The 23,267-nt window shown below is 47.0% G+C and overlaps 1 protein-coding gene across 1 annotated transcript in view; it reads left to right on the forward strand.

Annotated features, from left to right (window-relative positions):
- Nucleotides 1-23,267, forward strand: part of LOC310866494 (mannosyl-oligosaccharide 1,2-alpha-mannosidase IB-like) — a gene marked incomplete at its 3' end in the record, with an annotated part of 131,764 nt that overhangs the window by 30,443 nt on the left and 78,054 nt on the right. The window lies entirely within an intron of this gene.

The following is a 23,267-nucleotide window of genomic DNA, read 5'->3' on the forward strand; positions in this document are numbered from 1 at the left end:
TCAAATTGATAGTTGCAGCTCTGAAATCCGCTCCATTCACCCTGTGGGCTCAGCTCCCCCCCACCCCACTCTGCCACCAATCCTCCTTTCTGTACCCAATTTCCAGCCAAACAGTCTTTATCAGCACTCTCTCTCTGTCCATCATGATGTTCCGTGTTCAGCAATCAGACTCTGTACGCCTGTGTGTGTGTGTGTGTGTGTGTGTGTGTGTGTGTGTGTGTGTGTGTGTGTGTGTGTGTGTGTGTGTGTGTGTGTGTGTGTGTGTGTGTGTGTGTGTGTGTGTGTGTGTGTGTGTGTGTGTGTGTGTGTGTGTGTGTGTGTGTGGTAAAACGTGCGGATGCTGCAGCTCTGGTGATTGAGTCAGCGTGCCGTTACAGACCTGATTAGCCCCAAAGTCATTCTGATGGATGGAGGGATACGTGCATGCATTGGGGCGGGCACAATAATCAAGCTGTACCTCATGATCAGTTTTCTCTATAAAGGTTTTAATTGTATTTCTGTTGTCGGCAAACATTCTGAATATAAATTACATTTCTGTTTTGACTTTTAACCCATTCTGACCGGGCACCCATTTTGGTGTTGGCATCATGTTATGCTTTAGCTATTTAAAAATAGCAGATCTACAAGCTCATAGCGCGCCACCGAGTGGCGCGCTACGAGCTTGTAGGTCTGCTATTTTTTTTTTTTATCGAAGAACGACTGACATTTTTAGAATCTGATCTCAGGTCAGAATGGGTTCATCAGACCAGTGTGTGTCCAGCGGAAACCTCGTATGAATCTGATCTCAGGTCAGAATGGGTTAAAGCGTGGGTGAACTAAAGTAGCACGGGGCCGATGATGGAAACAACAGATCTAACAAGCTGCAAATGCGACACGTTTTGAGCTTGTAGATCTGCTATCTCTGCTATTTCGCCTATTGGGCGGCTGTGGCTCAGGAGGTTGAGCAGGTCGTCCAATGACCCCAGGGTCGGCGGTTCGAATCCCGGCTCCTCCTGTCCAAATGTCGAAGTGTCCTTGACTCCTTGGGCAAGACACTGAACCCCACGTTGCCTCCAATGAGTCGGTCGGTGTGAGCTCGCCACCATTGGTGTGGGAAGTGGGACCCCACTTTTAGAAAGAACCAATGGTGTAGAGTCTGTAGACCCACTGTAGCACTTTAAACAAATCCCCTCCTTTCCTGAACTTTGCAAAGCCATTACTTAGTCTGTCAACTCTGGGAAACACGAACAACGTTGAATAATGCATCACATTCACGTAAACCGCAACTAGGAAAACAATTTAGGCCAAAAAGTTTGTGTTAAATCTTGAGCTCCCTCGGGTATATCGGGGTCATTTTGGTATGTCAGGCGAGCGTTTTATCCTTTTTTTCTCTTTTTTTTTTGCCGGCGTAGATGTCTGATGTTGAAATGGAATTAGGAGCTGCTCCGAGTTTAGTCCATGGCCAGAATTTTAAATAAGCCGTCTTAAATGGAAAGCAAATTGACCTGGGCATCGGAGACAGGCGAGCTGATAATAAATTCAGTCCTATATGCCCTGCCTGTAATGCTGTGGCCAGTGGATTTATGATGGCCCTGGCATGGAGAATTGAGAAACATTCCTACTTCCACTGTAAAAGGGTAAAAATTATGGCCTTTCAGTTTATTTAAATGCCATCAAAACAACTCAAGCCTTATTTAATACTGTCGTATGATATATGATATGATATAGTACTTTATTGTCAGTTCACACTGAAATTTGTCTTGCGACACAGCAGGAACACATATACACAATTGCACACATTTGACATAACAAAGAACAAGACAATTTACATACATAAAGACATGAAGACAAGAGCAATATCCACCGCTTAGATTACCCCGTGGCTACTACAACTCCTGATTAAGCCTCAAGGTCGACTGGTGGACAAAGGACCTCTTTAGTCTGACGTATGCCGGTTTTTTGTAGCAAAAAAAGCCCATCTTCTTTTTTTTTAATTACAGTTTTCTTACGTTGTTGAAACCTTGTATGTCCAGAGTCGCTTCGTGCAGCGTTTTCGACTTTCAAGCAGCGCTTCGAACTTGTAGATCTGCTACTTTTGCTGCCTATGTGTGCCGCTGTATCGTAAAATCAAGTAGGCCGTTTGATTTACGTTAAACAAAGACCAAAAAGTTAGAACGCGGAGATGGGAGGTTTATGCCTATTGACAACAGCGATATACAACGGCGTGCCTAAAGTAGGGATGCCATAGAGCGTCACAGCCCCCTTTCATGGCGACCAGCGGCCCGGAAGAGAATTTCCCATTCATCTTTCCCATAGACGTTTCGAGTATTTAATTAAAGGCCTGTAACTAACGTTTCAGAAAGTATTTATTTAAAGACCTGTAAGCCTCGGACAAAGCCAACTTGGATGGTGACAACTTACACATCATGACGATAAACAAAATTCTTTGTGCCGAACTAATATTTAGAAAGAAGAAAAACAAATAGTGTTGTACCCTGCCCTTTTAAAAAAATATATTTGTTCGGCCCCAAAAAAAAGGTGTTTTATTGTCATGAGTTTTCACCATCCGTGTTGGCTTTGTCCGAGGCTTACAGGTCTTTAAATAAATACTTTCTGAAACGTCGTCTCTGGGTCACCCCGGGCCGCTCGTCCGGGGTGGGACTGCGACGCTCTATTGCCCGGTAAATAAAGAAGACGTCTTCCTTTCCTTAATACTCTCTGGGGCGAGGCGCTAGCTTCGGGTTGTCTTTTAACAGGCAGAATGGCGAACACAGCTTTATGCTGTTATCCTTGTATAAAGATTCCGTGATTGAGCCATTCAGTCTCGGGACATTTCCCACGCTGGGAAGCCCCGTATCAAAGCGAGCCGCCCGAGCCGAGCAGGGGGGCTTCCATTATTTGTGTTTTTCCGGCCAGCTGGGCCAGGCTGCATGGCTTGCTGGCGGGAGGCGAGGAGATGGAGTCTGGTAATAATAATGTGAAGTATTAGTCACAGTGGGATATAGGTCACGAATGCCTGTATGGAATCACACCGCCTGGGGCCGGGTGGTGCTAGGGATACGGAGCTCAGGTGGCTGCATGCGACAGTGGGTCAATAATAGTAGAGTGACGGAGGGAATAGGCAGAGAGGTAAATGATAGGGAGAAGTGGAAAGGAGACACAGATGAGGTGGAAGGAAATCAGTCGCAACCACTGATTTCAGTCATTTCGATTCCACAGAAGCCGGCGTGTCTTCTATGGAGGCATGTTGTGTAGTGGAAATAGCCGATTGACAGGCTCTCAACGCATCTGAGACGCATTGAGAGCTTATAGATTGGCAATTCTTGGTTATTAGTTTAAGATTATGGCATTTGAAGTGGTCAAACGTTATATGTTCAGAAGAATCTTCCATAAAATCTTAACTCATATACAGTATTTCATATAAAAGCACATGTTAAAGCCTCAATTTCTTCACTTGGTTGGCAGTATGTAAGAACAAGCAGGAACAACATCACTAAATCATCATAATTTGACATATATCGTTGGGTTAATTGTTTAGGAATTGGCGCTGGCTGTGTGGGGTGTCGCCTTTCACCACGGTTTTGCATATCGCACAGTTGGGACTCTCAATCATAGAATCATTGTCAGGTTGTCATGTGAGATTTTATTTTTGAGCAAATTGAGCTGAATAGAGGATGAAGGAATAGATAGTAGAGGAGGAGGAGGGAGACGATAGGAACAAGGCAGACATCATCTGTGACTGATTTCAGGGACCGTCAGCTGATAGAGAGAGAGAGAGAGAGAGAGAGAGAGAGAGAGAGAGAGAGAGAGAGAGAGAGAGAGAGAGAAGGATGATATTAGAGCCTAGGCCGTAGAGGAGCTGTGAAATTCCATGACAGGTCTGTCAACCCAGCATCTGTTTTAGCCAAGTGGGTCTTGGGAAAACCCACGCATCGTATCGTTGCTGCTGGGCAGAAACCTTATCTCCATATTTTGACAATGAATAGCCAGTTTTGAGTGTTTGTGTAAACACAAACATTTATATAATGGGGCTTACGTGCAGACTAATTGTCGTGTGAAGCGAGGGGCGCTCTTATCACCATACATCATCATCATACATCATCACATTCCGTGCTCAGCCAATCAAATCATCACATTCTGTGGTACACACATTCAATAGACAAGAAAACTAGGCATAGGAGGGGCTAGCGTCCCTCAAAAAATGTGATTTGTTAATGTTGACACACTCTTACTTGTGTGTGAGAGAGCGAGAGTGTTGTCTGCTAATTCCCCCACGCGGTAACTCTGTAATTTCTCGACCGTTTCGGACGCGGGGCAGCTCACCGGAACCGAGGCGGTCCCCTGGGCGCGTTCTTGGGGATCTAAATGTTTCGGGGACTCCCTGGGGACCCCCACACAGAGTTGATATAAAAAAAATATATAGAATCGGCCTCAGGTCTAAATGGGTTAAGGGAAAAGAAGTTGCTTTTTTCGATGACTCAAAAAAGTAGAAGATGGTATGGAATGATATGGATAGATGCAGCGCCCTCTAGAGTGAGACGCAAAGGCGTAGGCGTCGTGTGGCAGTTTGGGCCATCATGCAGACGGTACGCTTTGTGTGGCAGCTTGGGACATGCAGAAGCCATGTCTGCATGCCCTCGCTCTCTCACCCGCTGACAGTGGTGCGAGCGAGCGAACCAACCAACGGCTGCCTGGTGTACATCAGCACACTCCATATAGTAGGAGAGGATCGCTCCCAGGAGAGCGCTCTCTCTCTCCGGCTGAGAGCCGTTTGACAAGCAGAGGCCACACACACACACACACACACACACACACACACACACACACACACACACACACACCCTCTCTCTCTCTCTCGGCTAACATGACATGTCACTGGCTGTAGAAGTGGCAGAAACAGAAAACGACAGAACAGGAAAGAAAAAGTATTACAGGTGAAAGGAGTGGGGAGATTGTGGGAAGAAGAGAAAGGGAGAGAGTGTGTGTGTGTGTGTGGTGGCGGAGATGGAGAGACAAGACAAAGAAAGGGAGGTAAAGAGAGCAGAGAGAAGGAATGATTTCATATCTCCAGTGTCTGAGCTGACAGTTGTAATTAAAACACGATGTGAGGTGGAGAGGCAGTATGAGCAATATCTGAGCCACGCACACACACACACACACACACACACACACACACACACACACACACACACACACACACACACACACACACACACACACACACACACGCACCTATCTCTTAATCTTTCTCTCACGTTGCTATCTCAATCATTGTCTCTCACGGACTATTCTTTCTTTCAGTCTCGGTTTCTCCTGGCACTTGCTTTCTGTTTCTCAGGGTCTCTCTCCCCCTTGTCTGTCTCTCTCCCCCTTGTCTGTCTCTCTCCCCCTTGTCTGTCTGTCTGTCTGTCTGTCTGTCATCTTCCCATGTCTTCCAGTTCTCATTTACAGCTGCAATAGGCCAGTCATTCTAAGGTTTGACCCAAAATAAATTGCAATAGTAATCGTTCACGGTAAATTCAGGGGTTGAAAGTTGAAAGGAATAACCCCTAGTTTGACCCGTCACATTGTTAAAGCATTATTCAAATTAGAAGTTTCAACCCCTGGATTTAACATGATCTAATTTTTCAATACGAGAATTTTTAATGTTATTTGGATCATAAACAACTTTGAATGATTGCTATCGCAATGTATTTTGGGTCACGCCCCTTTTTAGCTTAGATTGACTGGCCAATTATATGGGGCTGTGTTCGTCTCAGTGATTTCATTAGCGTATCCGTCCTCGATCCTGCTCTCTGCGTAAACACTGTACGGGGGTTGGCGTGTGAAGGTTAAAGACCTTGTGGTGAAATGGTTAATTTGGGCATTTTATTTAGAAGTTTCAGCTTGAAACGCTGGCTCTGAAGTTTCTGAACCAATCGGAGCATTTTTTACAGTCAGACAGTGCGGCACCGAGGCACCCTGCAAGCATGCATTGTTATTTAACTGGCAAAATTACGCCAGTGGCCGGTGAGTGTCAGCCGTGGTTCAAATGGACTGGTAAAAGCCAGCGACGTGTGCATGGCTGTAACGTGGGCTACTGCGCGTGAAGAGCTTCTCGTCGTTAAAGCAATTTCAACCTGGCATCCCTGTTTTTGGACATGTTAAAGGAGAATTTCAGGCTTTCTTACCTTTATTTGTAGTTGTTACGTCCCCACTATTGGCCATGTCCCCTACATAAGCCCTCAATGAATTGCATTAAAAATCATTGAATTGAATGGGGCTATGGGTTGTTGTACTAATTCGCTTATTTCCATCGCTCAAAAATATATTTATTTTGTATATATCCTCTCTTCATAATTTAAATAGTATCCCAAGCGGCACACTTTACTACTTATTTCGATGGAAATAAGCAAATTACCACAAGAACCCAACCCCCATTGAGGGCTTATGGTAGGGGAAATGGCCAATAATGCACTTTTGCACAAAATAACACCTGGACCTCTTTGGTGGGGACGTAACAACTACAAATAAAGTGGAATTCTCCTTAAATTTTCGCTGGAACATTTCAGACATTTTTCCACAAATACCGAAAATAGCCGATCTGCGAGCTCGGCTATAGCGCAAAACATAAATCTTTCTAATCGCAATTATTTGGGATAATTAATTGCATAATAATTTTCCATGCTGAAAACTGTTACCTGCAGTATAGTTTAAAACATTTTCAAAAAGCAGTGTAAATGGCAGATCTACAAGCGATTATGTTTTAAGTAAGTTATTACATACATACACATTATTACCGGTATTGGACACGTGACGTGACCAGAAGATCTGAGATGAGAACACCCATTCTCGTATCATTGTGCAAAGACGTCAGTCTATCTGATTGAGTAGTTGATGGTTATCGTATCGAGTGTATCAATTATGCTTTAACCTTTATAGTACCTTCAACATTTGGAATGAAAAGGGACTGAGGATATTTGGCCAACTCATGGATAATAAGGAACATGTAAGCTTTGAGTTACTACAAAGACTCAGATAGACTACGACCTACCGCATTCACATTTCTTTAGATATTGGCAAGTTAGAAGCTATATCCAGAATAACACCATACAGAGAAGACCATTACAGTTTCTCATCCTTTGACACAGTTCCTCGTTAAAAGCGTGCGAGTATCAAGCATCACATTTCAGCATTATATAACATCTTGGACAAGCAGAAACAAAAACAGAACTGAGAGAGAAAATAAAATGGCAAGAAGAACTACACCTTAATCGTGCCTGAAACTGAATGGGAAAATATAAACCTATCTACACATAAGACGGCATCTCCATTCTGGCGAGAATACGCATGGAAATGTCAAATGAGATATTTCTTAAACCCGTCCAATTAGCAAAATTTCAAAGATCAGTAACACAAATGCTGGAGAGATATAGAGAAGACCACGCCAACCACAGGCATATCTTCTGGTATGAGAAGACCACACCAACCTCAGTCATATCTTCTGGTCTTGCCCTGTATTGAAAGAGTACTGGGACAAAATCTTGAAAGGAAATGACACGGGTCCTAAAAATTTACGTAGAGACCAACCATGAGTACATCCTGTTGGGGAAAATTCCAAATGGAATAGTTCAACCCGAAGACAAGTATCTTATTAAAATACTAAGATTAACGGACCTTAAATTTATAACAAAAAACTGAGGAAACTAACGGAACAAATGAAAGTAATGGAGCACTTAATATATAAAATTAGAGGAAATCTTGATGGTGCTATCGCTCTGTGGTGTAAATGGGAAAGCTATTTGGAAGGTGTGTGAGTGGATGGGGCCATAACATAAACTAAGAATTTGAAAATACTAAAAGCACAGTTTAAAATCTAACTGGAATAAAATCTAGGAAGAGTCAACAACCATACAGGGATAGCACCTTTGATTTTTCCCCCCCTTCTTTGTCACTGTATGTGAGCTTGTAGATGTTCTATATTTCTGCTACGATGCGTTGTGAGCTTGTAGATGTTCTATATTTCTGCTACGATGCGTTGTGAGCTTGTAGATGTTCTATATTTCTGCTACGATGCGTTGTGAGCTTGTAGATGTTCTATATTTCTGCTACGATGCGTTGTGAGCTTGTAGATGTTCTATATTTCTGCTACGATGCGTTGTGAGCTTGTAGATGTTCTATATTTCTGCTGCGATGCGTTGTGAGCTTGTAGATGTTCTATATTTCTGCTGCGATGCGTTGTGAGCTTGTAGATGTTCTATATTTCTGCTACGATGCGTTGTGAGCTTGTAGATGTTCTATATTTCTGCTACGATGCGTTGTGAGCTTGTAGATGTTCTATATTTCTGCTACGATGCGTTGTGAGCTTGTAGATGTTCTATATTTCTGCTACGATGCGTTGTGAGCTTGTAGATGTTCTATATTTCTGCTGCGATGCGTTGTGAGCTTGTAGATGTGCTATATTTCTGCTGCGATGCGTTGTGAGCTTGTAGATGTTCTATATTTCTGCTACGATGCGTTGTGAGCTTGTAGATGTTCTATATTTCTGCTGCGATGCGTTGTGAGCTTGTAGATGTGCTATATTTCTGCTACGATGCGTTGTGAGCTTGTAGATGTTCTATATTTCTGCTACGATGCGTTGTGAGCTTGTAGATGTTCTATATTTCTGCTGCGATGCGTTGTGAGCTTGTAGATGTTCTATATTTCTGCTACGATGCGTTGTGAGCTTGTAGATGTTCTATATTTCTGCTGCGATGCGTTGTGAGCTTGTAGATGTTCTATATTTCTGCTACGATGCGTTGTGAGCTTGTAGATGTTCTATATTTCTGCTACGATGCGTTGTGAGCTTGTAGATGTTCTATATTTCTGCTACGATGCGTTGTGAGCTTGTAGATGTTCTATATTTCTGCTGCGATGCGTTGTGAGCTTGTAGATGTGCTATATTTCTGCTACGATGCGTTGTGAGCTTGTAGATGTTCTATATTTCTGCTGCGATGCGTTGTGAGCTTGTAGATGTTCTATATTTCTGCTGCGATGCGTTGTGAGCTTGTAGATGTTCTATATTTCTGCTGCGATGCGTTGTGAGCTTGTAGATGTTCTATATTTCTGCTGCGATGCGTTGTGAGCTTGTAGATGTTCTATATTTCTGCTGCGATGCGTTGTGAGCTTGTAGATGTTCTATATTTCTGCTGCGATGCGTTGTGAGCTTGTAGATGTTCTATATTTCTGCTACGATGCGTTGTGAGCTTGTAGATGTTCTATATTTCTGCTACGATGCGTTGTGAGCTTGTAGATGTTCTATATTTCTGCTGCGATGCGTTGTGAGCTTGTAGATGTTCTATATTTCTGCTGCGATGCGTTGTGAGCTTGTAGATGTTCTATATTTCTGCTACGATGCGTTGTGAGCTTGTAGATGTGCTATATTTCTGCTGCGATGCGTTGTGAGCTTGTAGATGTGCTATATTTCTGCTACGATGCGTTGTGAGCTTGTAGATGTGCTATATTTCTGCTACGATGCGTTGTGAGCTTGTAGATGTGCTATATTCCCGCTGGCTAATTGGTCATACAACAAAGTACAGTATATGGGGCTTAAGTGGTTACTTAACGTTGAGGATTGCCCCGGAGACCCAGATGATGGGATTTAATACGGCTTGACTTTAAAGTCATATTTCTATGTGGAAATTGGGCCAACTGCACACACTTCAAAACAACATGGATGATATGTATTCATGTAAGTCCAACGGTACAGAATTTGATTTTAAACGGTGGGAATCTTGCTGGAAGCTCTGCTGGTAGAAGTGCTGTAGTGCTTCAGTGGTTCCAAAACCTTTTAGCTTGAGGCCCGAAAGAGAGAGAAAAAAAAGAAGCAGATCCATAGAGCTTGTAGATCTGCTATTTTCACAACTTCTTCACCCCTAATTTATGGCATTTCTTAGATTTTCATTTATGTAATTTGAAAATATTTTAAATTTGATATGATTGAAAACAAAATGTAGGAAAAAACAAAACCCACATGCTCTGCCTGGGGTGCCATAGGACACAAAAAAAAAGCATAACAAAATCACATGGGGATCCATATGGGAATGGTGTGGCTACATCGTGGATCTTTAGACCCTTTGTTTTGTATGTTTTTTAATTGCTTTTATGTCTTCTATTGGCTTCGGCTGTAAATATAGTTTGATATCTACTTAGCTAGCCTGTGATGTCAGTCACCTATGACGGTCACAGTAAGAACCATCACACACTGTGTGTGTGTGTGTGTGTGTGTGTGTGGGGGGGGGGGGGGTATTGTTTTCTTGCAGGTGTTTTGTGTGTATTTGCTTCATGAAATGGAAACCTCGGTATACACAGTCATGTGTCTGTTGCTAGCATCACTGCTCCTCCCCTCCCTTTCTCCATCCCTCTCTCTCTCTCTGACTCGCGTATTGGCCCCTCTCCCCCTCTGTCTCTCTCTCTGGCTCACGTATCGGCCCCTCTGTCTCTCTCTCTGGCTCACGTATCGGCCCCTCTGGCTCACGTATCGGCCCCTCTGGCTCACGTATCGGCCCCTCTGGCTCACGTATCGGCCCCTCTGTCTCACTTATCGGCCCCTCTCTCCCTCTGTCTCTCTCTCTGGCTCACGTATCGGCCCCTCTGTCTCACGTATCGGCCCCTCTGGCTCACGTATCGGCCCCTCTGGCTCACGTATCGGCCCCTCTGGCTCACGTATCGGCCCCTCTGGCTCACGTATCGGCCCCTCTCTCCCTCTGTGTCTCTCTCTGGCTCACGTATCGGCCCCTCTGGCTCACGTATCGGCCCCTCTGGCTCACGTATCGGCCCCTCTCTCCCTCTGTGTCTCTCTCTGGCTCACGTATCGGCCCCTCTGGCTCACGTATCGGCCCCTCTCTCCCTCTGTCTCTCTCTCTGGCTCACGTATCGGCCCCTCTGGCTCACGTATCGGCCCCTCTGGCTCACGTATCGGCCCCTCTCTCCCTCTGTCTCTCTCTCTGGCTCACGTATCGGCCCCTCTGGCTCACGTATCGGCCCCTCTGGCTCACGTATCGGCCCCTCTGGCTCACGTATCGGCCCCTCTGGCTCACGTATCGGCCCCTCTGGCTCACGTATCGGCCCCTCTGGCTCACGTATCGGCCCCTCTGGCTCACGTATCGGCCCCTCTGGCTCACGTATCGGCCCCTCTGGCTCACGTATCGGCCCCTCTGGCTCACGTATCGGCCCCTCTGGCTCACGTATCGGCCCCTCTGGCTCACGTATCGGCCCCTCTGGCTCACATATCGGCCCCTCTGGCTCACATATCGGCCCCTCTCTCCCTCTGTCTCTCTCTCTGGCTCACGTATCGGCCCCTCTGGCTCACATATCGGCCCCTCTGGCTCACATATCGGCCCCTCTCTCCCTCTGTCTCTCTCTCTGGCTCACGTATCGGCCCCTCTCTCCCTCTGTCTCTCTCTCTGGCTCACGTATCGGCCCCTCTCTCCCTCTGTGTCTCTCTCTGGCTCACATATCGGCCCCTCTGGCTCACGTATCGGCCCCTCTGGCTCACGTATCGGCCCCTCTGGCTCACGTATCGGCCCCTCTGGCTCACGTATCGGCCCCTCTGGCTCACGTATCGGCCCCTCTGGCTCACGTATCGGCCCCTCTGGCTCACGTATCGGCCCCTCTGGCTCACGTATCGGCCCCTCTCTCCCTCTGTCTCTCTCTCTGGCTCACTTATCGGCCCCTCTGTCTCACGTATCGGCCCCTCTGGCTCACGTATCGGCCCCTCTGGCTCACTTATCGGCCCCTCTGTCTCACGTATCGGCCCCTCTGGCTCACGTATCGGCCCCTCTCTCCCTCTGTCTCTCCCTCTGGCTCACGTATCGGCCCCTCTCTCCCTCTGTCTCTCTCTCTGGCTCACGTATCGGCCCCTCTGTCTCACGTATCGGCCCCTCTGGCTCACTTATCGGCCCCTCTGGCTCACGTATCGGCCCCTCTGGCTCACGTATCGGCCCCTCTGGCTCACGTATCGGCCCCTCTGGCTCACGTATCGGCCCCTCTGGCTCACGTATCGGCCCCTCTGGCTCACGTATCGGCCCCTCTGGCTCACGTATCGGCCCCTCTGGCTCACGTATCGGCCCCTCTGGCTCACGTATCGGCCCCTCTCTCCCTCTGTCTCTCTCTCTGGCTCACGTATCGGCCCCTCTGGCTCACGTATCGGCCCCTCTCTCCCTCTGTCTCTCTCTCTGGCTCACGTATCGGCCCCTCTGGCTCACGTATCGGCCCCTCTCTCCCTCTGTCTCTCTCTCTGGCTCACGTATCGGCCCCTCTCTCCCTCTGTCTCTCTCTCTGTCTCACGTATCGGCCCCTCTGGCTCACGTATCGGCCCCTCTGGCTCACGTATCGGCCCCTCTCTCCCTCTGTCTCTCTCTCTGGCTCACGTATTGGCCCCTCTGGCTCACGTATCGGCCCCTCTCTCCCTCTGTCTCTCTCTCTCTTGCTCACGTATCGGCCCCTCTGGCTCACGTATTGGCCCCTCTGGCTCACGTATTGGCCCCTCTGGCTCACGTATTGGCCCCTCTCTCCCTCTGTCTCTCTCTCTTGCTCACGTATCGGCCCCTCTGGCTCACGTATCGGCCCCTCTGGCTCACGTATCGGCCCCTCTGTCTCTCTCTCTGGCTCACGTATCGGCCCCTCTGGCTCACGTATCGGCCCCTCTGTCTCTCTCTCTGGCTCACGTATCGGCCCCTCTGGCTCACGTATTGGCCCCTCTGGCTCACGTATCGGCCCCTCTCTCCCTCTGTCTCTCTCTCTGGCTCACGTATCGGCCCCTCTGTCTCTCTCTCTGGCTCACGTATCGGCCCCTCTGTCTCTCTCTCTGTCTCACGTATCGGCCCCTCTGTCTCTCTCTCTGGCTCACGTATCGGCCCCTCTGTCTCTCTCTCTGTCTCACGTATCGGCCCCTCTGTCTCTCTCTCTGTCTCACGTATCGGCCCCTCTGTCTCTCTCTCTGGCTCACGTATCGGCCCCTCTCTCCCTCTGTCTCTCTCTCTGGCTCACATATCGGCCCCTCTGGCTCACGTATCGGCCCCTCTCTCTCTCTGGCTCACGTATCGGCCCCTCTCTCCCTCTGTCTCTCTCTCTGGCTCACGTATCGGCCCCTCTCTCCCTCTGGCTCACGTATCGGCCCCTCTCCCCCTCTGTCTCTCTCTCTGGCTCACGTATCGGCCCCTCTCCCCCTCTGTCTCTCTCTCTGGCTCACGTATTGGCCCCTCTGTCTCACGTATCGGCCCCTCTCTCCCTCTGTCTCTCTCTCTGGCTCACGTATCGGCCCCTCTGGCTCACGTATCGGCCCCTCTCTCCCTCTGTCTCTCTCTCTGGCTCACGTATTGGCCCCGCATGCTCCTCTCCGTCTACTAGCCCCTCCAGCAGCAACGTTGGCAGGTTGCCAGCCATCATCATCTGGAGGCTTCCCCTCTACTCTAAAAACCCAGTTGTCTGCAGAAACTCCTCCTGAAGTCCAGTATCACTTGAATTCTGGCATTGAACCGGACAGTAGTTGGTGGAGCAAAGAAGAAGAAGGTCGCAGGGAGACTGGAGAGCGAGCCGCATATTGTAGATCTGATGTTTTGTGCCGTGCGTCGCTGGCACACAATGGACTATAAAAGGAGCATAATGATAAGTGATAACATGTTTAACCGAAACGCGTTTGGCATCCTCTCTGTACTTCCTGTCGTATCCTGGCGGTGTGTGCAGAGCTGTTACCCCCGTATAGCATGCAGTTAAAAAACCATTTCGTGAAAGTGAGCAAGAGAGAATAAATTCCACTCTCTTGTCGGCGAATGCTGCTGCTGTCACTTTAAAAAAAAAGTTTATGATTGGTTAACGGTGTCACAAGCCACTTGGGTTGTCATTAGCAACAGCGTCACGAGCCCCGAGGAGATGTTGCACCGTCTGCGTGCTCATCACGGCCCCTCTGCTGCTCTGCGTTCGCCATAAAGTGCTGCCGGCCTCCTCGGGTGAGGTAATGAGGTCGCTGCCAACACAATCGCCGCTGCCGCGTGTCACGCTGTGAATTAACTGGATGCTCGACGACTCCATCACCGTTTTGACAGACATTTCAACCAGAGATGGGGTGAAATTGCCTGGTGTAATTAACGTTGGGACGGAATGACGTGACTATAGGGTTGGGAATCTGGATCATTTAGGATTTTAACGATTCCGGTTACTTAACCCATTCTGAACGGGCACCCATTTTGGTGTCAGCATCATGTTATGCTTTAGCTATTGAAAAATAGCAGATCTACAAGCTCATATCGCGCCACCGAGTGGCGCGATACGAGCTTGTAGGTCTGCTATTTTTGAAAAAAATCGAAGAACGACTGACATTTTTAGAATCTGATCTCAGGTCAGAATGGGTTCATCAGACCAGTGTGTGTCCGGCGGAAACCTCGTATGAATCTGATCTCAGGTCAGAATGGGTTAATGATTCCCTCTTAGCGGTCCGATTACATTACGTAAAGAAAACACAAGAACATTGGTGATGGTGCTGTCAAACAAGTCTATGATTTTATGGAGCTATCTATGAAAAAGTTGAATCTTATACAATATGTAGTGGTGGTCCCTGCTTCATCTCTCGCTCAGCTAAGGGGTCCTTGGCCTGGAAAACGTTGAAGACCCCTTGCTTTTAGGGTGGCCCTTAATATGGGATGATATCAGGATTGGCTTTCAAAGCACTGGGTGTAGCATTGTTAGCGCTGGCGTCAAAGCCCATTTTTTTTTTTTTTCTTAAGATATTTTTTTGCGGCTTACGCCTTTTATTGATTTTTTGAAGGGACAGACAGTAGGCTGACAGGAAACGGGAGAGAGATGGGGGGATGACATGCAGTAAAGGCCGTGTCGGGCTCGGGAGTCGAACCCGCGGCACACTGCGACTGGATTACCAGTCAGGTGCCCAGACCGTTACGCCACGGCCTGGGCCTCAAAGCCCATTTTAAATGAATTTAGATTTCCCCAGATGTATGATTAGGCTGAGAGCTCTGATCATCTGCGCTATGTGAGACTCCTCCTTGGATGCGCCAGCTTCCTTTATTCTGGGGGAAAGACACTCTGCGGAAATGGCCGATGCACGAGCTCACCACGCGTTGCCGAGCTTGTATACGGTTGGCTAATAATGCTCCCGGAGACATTTTGGTGTTGAGGGAAAACATAGCAGGTCTATTAGTAGAGTCCAGTATATCGTTATCGTCTGGCAGAAACCTCTTATCTCCATATTTTTGTGGGTTTTGTTTAATTAATTAATTAAGCCCTACTTGTAGCAGATCTGCAAGCTCGAAAGCTTTGAGTTTGTAGATCTGCTACACTGAAAATCACACCTGTGTGAAGTGAGCAGTGCTACCGTACCGCGTGGGGGTCCCCGGGCGTTTCCCGGAACATCCAGACCCCCAGGGGGGGGGGGGTGGCCCGATTCTGGCACGGCTTCCCGCGTCCAAAACGGTTGAGAAATGACAGTTACCGTGTTGCAGCTTTCCGTGGACATGTGGACAGACACGGGGACAGATATAGATACATACATACATACATACACACATTGCAGTTTTTGGTTACAATACGTACAGTATTCGGTTTCCACCACGACAAGAGACGGCTCAAGTGGCACTTGTTGAAACACATTATTATTCTTGCTTACATGACAACTGAAACGCTGGTCCTGTATGCCGCTGCCCGCCGTGCCCGGTGTGTGTGCTGCATTCAGACGGTGTCTGGTGGTCACTAAGCAACCGCTTGTCCTTTTCGCCACACAGATCACCATACGATTAACCAAGTAATCCTCGGGGCCGTGGACCTTCATGCATGCATACGTCTGTTTTGTTGCCATGGCTACTCCCTCCCCATCTCAACCTCTGTGATGGTTTCCATGGCGTCTGAGCCGTCGGAGCATCAGGCAGGGGAGGGGGGGGGGGGGGGGTGGCTGGGGGCGATGCGGCGCCTCTCTCTCTCGCTCTAGCGAGCGAGGGGGAGACCGCTCTAATGGAACCAGGAAGTGATTACAGTCAGGAAGACGACCACACGACCGCAAGTCACTAACCGGAGAGGCGGAGCTCTTCAGATCACTTGCTTTCGGTGCGATGAAATGGGTGTGTGTGTGTGGGCTGGAGAGGAGAGAGGAGAGGCGTTTCGCGGTAGCGGCGGGCGCCGCTCACGTCTTTGTCAGGATAATTGAGTCGGGCAGCTGTTGACATGCTCTTAATTGCATGTTTGACATTCTGCGAGGCTGGAAAGAGGCGATCGCAGGCAATGCTAAAGCGTGTCTGGGTAATGAAAGGAGGACGTGATAAAATGTTCCGGGGGGGGGGAACGGGTGGGTGGGCGGGGGGGGGGGGGGGGGGGGGACAGATAGATAGAAAGGGTATGGGGTGGGGGGGGGGGGACAGGGACAGATAGAAAGGGTATGGCCGGCGAATGCAAATTTATGGTGGAATCTGCCATGATCACCAAAGGGGCCCCTGTGTGAATTACAGCAAGCCAGTTTTGTGTAATTTGTGTGACGCTATAATGCGTTTCTGTGTCATTGCCCGACACACACACACCCGCGCATACACACACACACACACACACCCGCGCACACACACACACACACACACACACACACACACCCGCGCATACACACACACACACACACACACACCCGCGCATACACACACACACACCCGCACACACATACACACACACGTGCGCGGGGGTATACACAGTAGCGGCGGCAGCGACGTCGGCAGCCATTAGGACTGATGATGTGCATTCCTTCTCATTTCACGCTGCCTCGCCTCTTCGGCACACAAACACTCGACGTGCAGGCATTATAGCCCCGGCATCCACCATCAGCACCCTTTAAATATTACATAAATATCACATTTAACCCATTCTGAACGGGCACCCATTTTGGTGTCGGCATCATGTTATGCTTTAGCTATATAAAAATAGCAGATCTACAAGCTCATATCGCGCCACCGAGTGGCGCGATACGAGCTTGTAGGTCTGCTATTTTTGAAAAAAAATCGAAGAACGACTGACATTTTTAGAATCTGATCTCAGGTCAGAATGGGTTCGTCAGACCGGCGTGTGTCCAGTGGAAACCTCGTATGAATCTGATCTCAGGTCAGAATGGGTTAAATGCATGTTGCTGAGGGCACACGTTTGTGTACACACACACACGCACGCACACACACACAATGTTGGTCTGTTACGTGGTACTTAGGGCATATTGGAGTCGGAGACATATGTTCATAGAACCGTATCGTGGCTGTCGGGCAGACACCTTTTTTCTTGACATTTAATCTTTCTGTGTGTTTTTATCAGCTTGTAAAGTGATCAATGATGAGGACTTTCTAGTCTAGTCACGTGATCTAGTAACCTGACGCTGCCAGATCCAAGAAGCTTGCTACACAAATTTGTTTCACAGCTTATTGGGATCTGGGATCGCGGAAGCAAATTCGATGACGGGGCTGTTCCTTTTTTTCAAGATACTTGGTAGATGATTGGATGGGACCGTCTGTCTATCACCGTGTGGGCGTGCAAACACAACCAATCATATTTACGTGTCTATATAGCTTCACATCCGGTTTCTCACATATCCCGCCCTTAGCTCACGCTGATTGGTTCGGTACGGAACGGATTTTTGTCAGCTCAACTCCCTGAGAGATCCCAGATGAGTGCTGTGTTGGGGAACATGGTTACCCAATACCGCCCTCATCTGGCAGCGTCAGGTTAGTGATCTAGTGGCGATTATCATGATTGGCTGGCCTCTAATCCAATCCAACTAAGCCCTATATGGCCAATGGGACACTAAGCCCCACGGCCAATGGGACACTAAGCCTGCTCTCCTCTCCCCCAGCACACCATGACTAGAGACTGCACACGCCACTACAGAAAGACCCACTAAACCGAGGCGGGGTTGGTAAAAGGGCCTTTCTGTGTGGAGTTTGCGTGTTCCCTAGGGTAGGTATACCTCACAAAAAACATGCATTAATCCTGGTCTCTAAACTGCCTCCCCCTGGCCAGCCGGGGCGCCTGATGGAGGGGAAAGGAACTGGTTGGGATAACGTGTTCCTTCCATGCGCTACGTCCAACTAGGGAAACTCCCCCCTGTCAGGTGTAAAGGAGCAACTTGGACACTCAAGCATGAAGGAAGCATGAGTTCAAGTCCGTTGCTCCCCCCAGGTTGGTGAAGGGTGTGTAGAGCCCAGGATCACATTAGATAATTGACACAGGGGTGAAAAATGGGTTACAAAATCTATTCTATTTTGTTAGAAGAAAAGCTCACATATTGATTCAGATGATAACTGTAGTTCTTTAAAAAAAAGACAGCGTTTGGAAATGTCTAACATCCTGTGTCTGTAAGGTAATTTATTTTTCCCTGAGTTTCTGTTGCATGATGATATATAATGATACATCATTATATATAATGACTAGTCATTTCTTGTTAATCCATTAAGACCTGAGACCAGATTCTACAAATGTCTTCTAATATATAAATATATAAATCATGACAGTTTTCTGAAAAACCTAATGTACCTACAGTGTATGTCAGTGGTTCCCCAACTTTTTCGTGTTGTTCCAGGGACCCCTCAGAAGCAAAAATACGACTTAGAAACGTTTCACGCTGTGAACAAATATATATTGAAAGATTTGCGTCACATTTTCACGATTTTTCTAAAAAAAGAGTGCTGCGCTACGAGTTTGTAGATCTGACTAAAGTTTAAAATAACGGTTAAAGTTGTTAAAAGCTATGAGGTCTAAATAGGTTAATGTTCGCCTAGCCTGACCTAAGCAGAGACATTTCTGGCCTAGATGGGAGGGTCGCGCCTCAGAAATGCGCGCACCCTGATTGGATCTCATCGATCTGTCCGTCACCTCCGGCCCCTCCTCTCCCCCTAGTGCAGCGCTACGTCACATCATTTAGAGCGACGCCCACCCGGAAGGGTTGACTCCCACTTTTAGACTGGTTCAGCCCACGGCTTTTTCCAGGCTTTCATCTTTCGCGCAGACGAAATGAAAGCCTGGGTATCGAGGCTAATGTTCGCCCAATTTGATCATACTACAGCGTCACACAAGTCAAGTAAAAGTAGCAGATCTGAGCTTTCAGCTCTGCCGTTTTTAAATCTGAATCCCAAACACTTTTGAACACACAATGTTTCCACCCGACAGAGACGATATACAGATATATATTCCCTCTCTCTGTCTCTCTTCATTCCCTCTGTATAGGGAAATAACCGCTTTCCTGCAATTAATACGCGTGGACAGACAGATGTGAATATTCATGAAGCGTGTTTTTCCAGAGCGAGGTTGCGTAGCCATGGGGAGTCAGACCTCATATTCAGTAGCATCATATTTTTAGAAGCTGTCGGGCTTATCATATCTCCATATTCTACGTTTTTTTAGTGTTTTCTCGTGAGTTAACGCTCTACTTGATCCAGCTGCAGCATCACACAACTCGACACAGTAGCACTGAGCTTCTTGCAGACCCAACGCGCAACGCAAAATATTCTGACTCATTCCTCGATGCCTCCTTCTCTTTATTTGTGCTCTCTCCACTCCTCACCTTCACTCTGACGAGGGCCCACAGACACACACACACACACACACACACACCACAGGACCTCTGCTCCCTCCCACAATGCATGCCACCTTATTGAATATCGAACCGTATATTAACTTTTGGGGTTTTTACTTGTTTTGTCAAAGTAACACCCTACTTGATCATACCACAGCGTCACACAAAAGTAGCAGATTTACAAGCTCCACAGCGTCACACAAAAGCATCAAAAGTAGCAGATTTACAAGCTAACTTTGCATAGTACAATAAGTAGAATATTGTCCAGCGCAATTACGTCCAGACGTATACAGTAGGCAACGATCACCAACTTATAAACCACTTATCCTCACAACTTATCCTCACACGGAATCATGGTCCCCCTAAATGTTTTGGGGGGATCCTTGTCAGGCAATCCATGCTGGTCACAATATTGCCAAGGTAATGGAGATGAGAGGTTTCTCCTCAACAGCAACGATCATCTTATTTATGTACTAAACCTTCCTTCAAAACGGCGCTGACAAATATACTGGTAGTGCTGCTGGGATTCCCCCCACACTGAGTGGAGGCATGACAGCTGCTGCTGGCAGGCCTCCTCACAGTCTTGTTCTGAGTGTGTCGCCTGCCCTGGGGTGAAAGGTCACTGTTTTTTTCCCCCTTCTTTTTCTCTTCGCTCTGTGTTCTTGTTCCCTCGCATCCAGGATAAACTCTACTGTCTGCTCAGCCATGAATTCTACCACAGCATCACTGACATTCAACTCGCCGTCTGGTGGCCCCGTCTTCACCCCATGTCCACTTCTTTCTGTGACGTCTTAACGGTGACAGTTCAGCAAACTGTGTTACTTTGGCTTGTGTTAAAGCCCTTATTCCTCTGACTTCTAGCCCTACTTTATATGATGAATTTAGCTACATAGAAATGTCTATTTGTATGTCTCTAAATGTTTGTATGTCTTTAAATGTTTTGATGAATTGAACAATGTGGACCCTGTTGTAAACAAGTGTAATGCTTAATTGGGTCGTCCACTCACAGTTGACAGTCTTTGTATTGAGTTTGTGCTTAAATTGTACTGTAAATTCTACAAACTGTTAATAAATATTTCAATCAATCAATCAATACTGTATAGGGCTGATGGGGCATGTCACCCTCTCAGTCCTTTAATGCAGTTGTTCTCAAAGTGGGTTCCAGGGGGTCCCCAGGTGTCCTTTGGAGGTCCACAGCAAAATGTGTAAATACAGCGTTGGCATCACGATCATTTATAGCTCTACAGGCAGAATGTTGATGGAATCGTGCACTTTACGATAAATGTATGAAATTTGGCACACAGTTGGATCATGCCATATGGAACATGCTTGGCTATAGGGCCATCGCAGATTTGTCCCGAGGTGACCATGGCAGCCATTTTCCAAAATGGCCACCACCTGGTGTTATTTTACCAATTCAGGTACTAGACCACCTAGGATCTTGATTCTGGTGACTAATCCCACATTTTCAAGGATGAGGAATACAGTGGTATACTGTTTAGATTTGTCCTGTGACCATGGCAGCCATTTTTCAAAATGGCAATAACATTAGCAAAATCACAATGGCAAAAAAATAAGATGATGGAGGGTGAAGAAACTGGTTTGAATAACGTGTTCCTTCCATGCGCTATGTCCTACAGGGGAAGCTCCCCCCTGTCGGGTGATAAGAAGCGGCACACTCACTCCTCATGCATTGAAGGAAGCATGAGCTCAGTTCGGGGCTCTCCCCAGGTGGGCAGAGGGAGAGCAGCGCCCAGGATTTACAGCTTCTTAGGCAATGAACACTGGGTGAAAAAAAAAAGTGAAGCACAATACATTAGCCTACTACCTATCTTGAACAGTAAACTAAAACTATTTACTGTACCTCACCCAACTGGTGTTCCATTAATAGCCTGCTACAGTATGCATCCAGAGAGACTCCTTGTGAGGCCGTCTCCACACATCGGTGCGTGGAGTCCTAATCAATGAGCCTCCATGGAGGCACTGCCTCTACCTGTCCCACTTCCTTTAGCTGATGTAACCGTAATGCAACGAGGATGGCCGCTTTAAGCCTGAATTTAAAAATAGCCAAATCTACTGTACAAGCTCACTGCGATGCGTTGTGGAGCTTGTGTGTCGGCTATCTGCGCAGTAACTATAGGTGTAACTCGGGGCTTAATATAAACAAAATCTGGTGACAGTTACAGGAGTTCTTACTGTATGTTATGCAAGCTTACCATAATCAAAGTAATCATTCTCTTCAATAATATTCAAGGGGTTGGGGGGGAAAGAACTAAACTTTGAGCTTTCAGTTCAGAGGGTTGTGTGTCCGGCTGACACTCCACGCTCGTTAATGTTATTTGCGTCAAGTCATATGTCATGTCATTATGTTAATTATGTTGTGTTTCTGCATCAAACAGAGCTACACCTAATCTAAGAGCCCATCAAAGCCAAAAAAATTTTGTTTGAGCTGCTGGAAATAACTAGGCTACACTTGGTTGTTAAAGTCCAGTTTTAACCCATTTTGGGTGGGAACCCCCTTTGGTGTTAGCATTATGTTATGCTTTAGCTATTGAAAAATAGCAGATCTACAAGCTCATAGCACGCCACCGAGTGGCGCGCTACGAGCTTGTAGGTCTGCTATTTTCTTTTAATCGTGAAAATGTGGCACAAATCATTGAATATATATTTCAGAGCAATTTTTTTTTACTAAAATATTTGCTTCTGGGGAGTCCCTGCAACTACATATTTTGAGATGGGGGTCCGTGGCCCAAGATAATTCTGGGGGTCCTTGACATGAAAAAGGTTGAGCACAACTGACATAGAAACTTGGGTTTTTCAGATTTTTTTTTGGATTTAGAAGCCTTCTTTTTTAATCGCCATCAGTCCAAAATGGGTTAAGTGTTGACTGAATTAAAATAGGTTGAACTGGCTGTGTGCTGTGGGAGTATTTCCAGGGAGGTCTCGTCTCACATGGGGGGCATCACATCATTTAGGACATATTTATGTTGGACACTAATCATCACAGTGGACACGATGTTAGCGGACGTGCTGGAAATCCTCCCGCGCGCTCCTCCGGAGCCTCGAGCGTGCTTATTCTTAAGGTCAGGACAGAATGTGCTCTGGTTTAGAATAAAGCAATTTATTTTTTGCTGGTTGCTTGTCTCCGTACTGTGAACTGTGAACGCCGCTTTCCTTTGCTACATCGTAATAGCGTGGCTTCTGATTTCTGAATTGGTAGTGTATTGTACAACATTTGTGATATATTTTGTGTGTAATTTAGTTACCTTAGCCTTAACCCATTTTGGGCGGTAACCCCTTTTTGTGTTTTAAACATTATTTTATAAATTAGCGATTGGGGAAAATAGCAGATCTACAAGCTAAGCTACGAGTGGCGCGCTATGAGCTTGCAGGTCTGCTATTTTTGAAAAAATCAGAGGATTTAAAAGATTTATTTTTAATTTCGAGGTCAGGCCTAAATGGGTTAACCAATTAACCTTAGACAAGATAATTGTCCTGTACAAGATAATTTGTCCTGCAGGAGTTCTCAACGTTTTTAGGTCTGGGGACCCCTGGAAATGCTTTGGCCATGTCCCCCGCCCTGCCCCGCCCTGCCACCACTACAAACTGACTGCAAAAATGACCTTTAAACTGTTTAGTAGCCATAAACGTCAAGACGTCTAATTGCGTATTAAGTAATGGATGCCACGGACGTCAAGACGTCTTCCCTTGGGAATTCAATTCAAATTGG

The sequence above is a fragment of the Protomyctophum parallelum genome (assembly GCF_964188405.1).
Source record: "Protomyctophum parallelum genome assembly, chromosome: 11".
Taxonomy (NCBI): domain Eukaryota; kingdom Metazoa; phylum Chordata; class Actinopteri; order Myctophiformes; family Myctophidae; genus Protomyctophum; species Protomyctophum parallelum.